We start from the raw sequence: 2,541 nt of genomic DNA, 5'->3' as shown, positions 1-2,541 counted from the left end.
TATTCAAAATTAAAATAATGGCAAAAAAAAAAAAAAAAAGTGAATTCCCAAGAGAACTCCATTGAGTTTCTGGAGCCAAGCTAGCAACTTAGGACCCCCATTGCAGCCGAACTAGAGCCTATGTAGTGAGACATACCTGGGTAGTGTGAATCAACCTTCAGCTTCTGTGCCAATCAAGCCCTGGGTCCATTGCTCTAGCTTGAAAAAAATAAAATTAAAATGAGTGAAAGCTAAGTTTTCGAAGTATTCAATACTAATGCCATAGCACCATTCACATAGAATTAACGATGTGGCTTTAACCTTCCGAGATGCAAGTAATGATATATTTCTAACCTTTCAAAATGAGGGACAGCGCGAACGCAGTCCCAGCTACCAAAAATTACGCACCCCAAGCAACCGCAATTTGCGGATGTGGCGAGCGTCAACCCTCCGAAGTGCAATGAAGGGCCTCTGCTCGGGGGAGCCTCCTCGTTGATCAAGGCATCCCCAGTGCCAGGTAAGTATGTTCGGAGGAATTACAATTCTGTATATATATATCTTTTCACTTCAGAATAAACTGGTAAAAAAGATATTTTTCCTAATTAGAGTGCCGTTACTTGGTACAGGTAGACTCAAACATAACTATGATGATAAATACCATATCAAGTATTCTCCAAAGCTTGGGTTTGCTGATAAAAAGTAAAATAAATATCAATCAGAAATTATTTCCAACCTAAGTAGCAATTTGAGGAGTTTTCAAAATCGCGTTTTTCCAGATTGTCAACAGATGGCGCAAAACATCTTGATGCATCCGCTGAGTAAGACTTAATTGGGGCAACGTAGCTGGAAACCAATGTAAAAGCTACGCAGATCCTAATCACAGCATTACGGCACTGCCAGGTTTGGTTTGCCCCAACTATAAAATTTAAAGAAATTATCATATCCCCGGCTGACCATTTTGAGATATAAGAAATTAATATTGGGAACACAAAAAGCAAAAAAATATCACATATGCTGGTGTTTCGAGAAACTGCTTTTAATTTAAAAGAATTTGGTTTTTCTCTGTCTGGAGGCATATTTGTGTTTGATTTCCATCATGCAATAGCAAGATGTCGCCAGAAATTATTCGAAAGGACTTCAAAAATGACCCAATCACAAGTGGATATATAGGGTTGAGGGGGGATAAATGAATATCATTAAATTTCGATGACTCAGCCAATTCTGAATGCTTAGAGTACGTTTTCTTCCTAATGTTGACTTCAACAAACAAATAAGTTTTGCGTTTTAGAACATGCGTAATAGTCGGTGGAGTTTGTGCAAAAACATTTCACTTCCGGATACCAGTCTGAAATTTTGTACATCGCTTATGTTCATATAAGAGAGCAAAAAAACGTCGGGAGGCAATTGATTGGAGGTCAAGACCCCCCTGTGGTGACGTCATCAAAATGGCCGCCATGTATCGGTTAGTACGTTGGTTTAACTGCTTAGAACTACATAATAGATCATAATATTGTAAAATTCAAATACATTATCTGAAAGCCCTTTAAAAAAGCTCTTCAACAGTGCTTAGTTTTAATTTCTAAGACAAATAGTTTAATAATTATTACAATATTAACGTGAAAATTGATAGGAAAACAATGACTTTTTTGTATTCTCCGATATTGGAGTAAAAAATTTACTGTTATACCAGCATTATAAAAGAAATTTTCCAATTTCATTAAATTTCAATTTGTACTTCATGTTTTGATATCTTTTATCAGTATTTTACCTATATATTGAATGAAAGAGAGGTTAAAATTCAGAAATAATCAAAGTCACCGACCCAAATGGATCGACGATTTAACTATTATACTAGCATATAATAAAACAATTTTGTTAAAAATGCTTACATTTTAAACATATAAGGGAAATAGACGAAAATTATACGTTTTAATACAAAGAAAAAGTAGTACCTGTTATACGAAAACTGCAATAAGTTTTTTTAAAAAACGTTTTACATATTGCACTGACCCTCACAACTACAAAGAAGTGTACAATTCAGACCTGATCTGACACATCGACAGCGTGTACACATCTCTTTGCACTTGCATGATATAAGTTCCTGTAATTTGTCCATTGTTATTTCGGGGTGCGCAAACCAAAGAGGTTCAAACTCTTCACCGATTTTTTTCAATCCCCAATGACATGGATCCAAGAGCTGAAAATTTCGCTGAAGACATTTGGTCCATAGTGAACACTGCAATATTGCTCTCTTTAGGTGATGCAGGAGAACGTTGCTAGTTGGTGGAATACATTCAATTGGTCTGTTTTGCTGGGTGAAGAAAATTCTCCTAGCCTCATTTACGGTTTCCACTGAGCTTGATGATTGATACATAAGGACGACGAAGCGCTGAATAAGTAGGAAATGTTCTTCATCTTCATTGATGCTCTCGGGTACTTTAGTATAGTACAAAAAAGCTTTGTCAACATCTCTAAACGCCATCCACGTTTTCCATGCAGTAGTTTTACCAATGCTGGCAAAACTGGACACTGTGTCAGCTCCTGTAAACGCATGGAAAAAAG

General features: G+C 36.4%; 1 non-coding gene across 1 annotated transcript; it reads right to left on the bottom strand.

The window, feature by feature from the left end:
- Positions 1-343: 343 nt before the first annotated feature.
- LOC129230826 (U1 spliceosomal RNA) lies at positions 344-504 on the bottom strand. Its single transcript, XR_008581222.1, has one exon. It is a non-coding gene; the product is annotated as a U1 spliceosomal RNA (small nuclear RNA).
- Positions 505-2,541: the final 2,037 nt, after the last annotated feature.

This window comes from Uloborus diversus, chromosome 9 (assembly GCF_026930045.1).
Source record: "Uloborus diversus isolate 005 chromosome 9, Udiv.v.3.1, whole genome shotgun sequence".
Taxonomy (NCBI): domain Eukaryota; kingdom Metazoa; phylum Arthropoda; class Arachnida; order Araneae; family Uloboridae; genus Uloborus; species Uloborus diversus.
The sequence above is the reverse complement of the archived record's forward strand: the minus strand, read 5'-3'. Positions and strand labels throughout refer to the sequence as shown.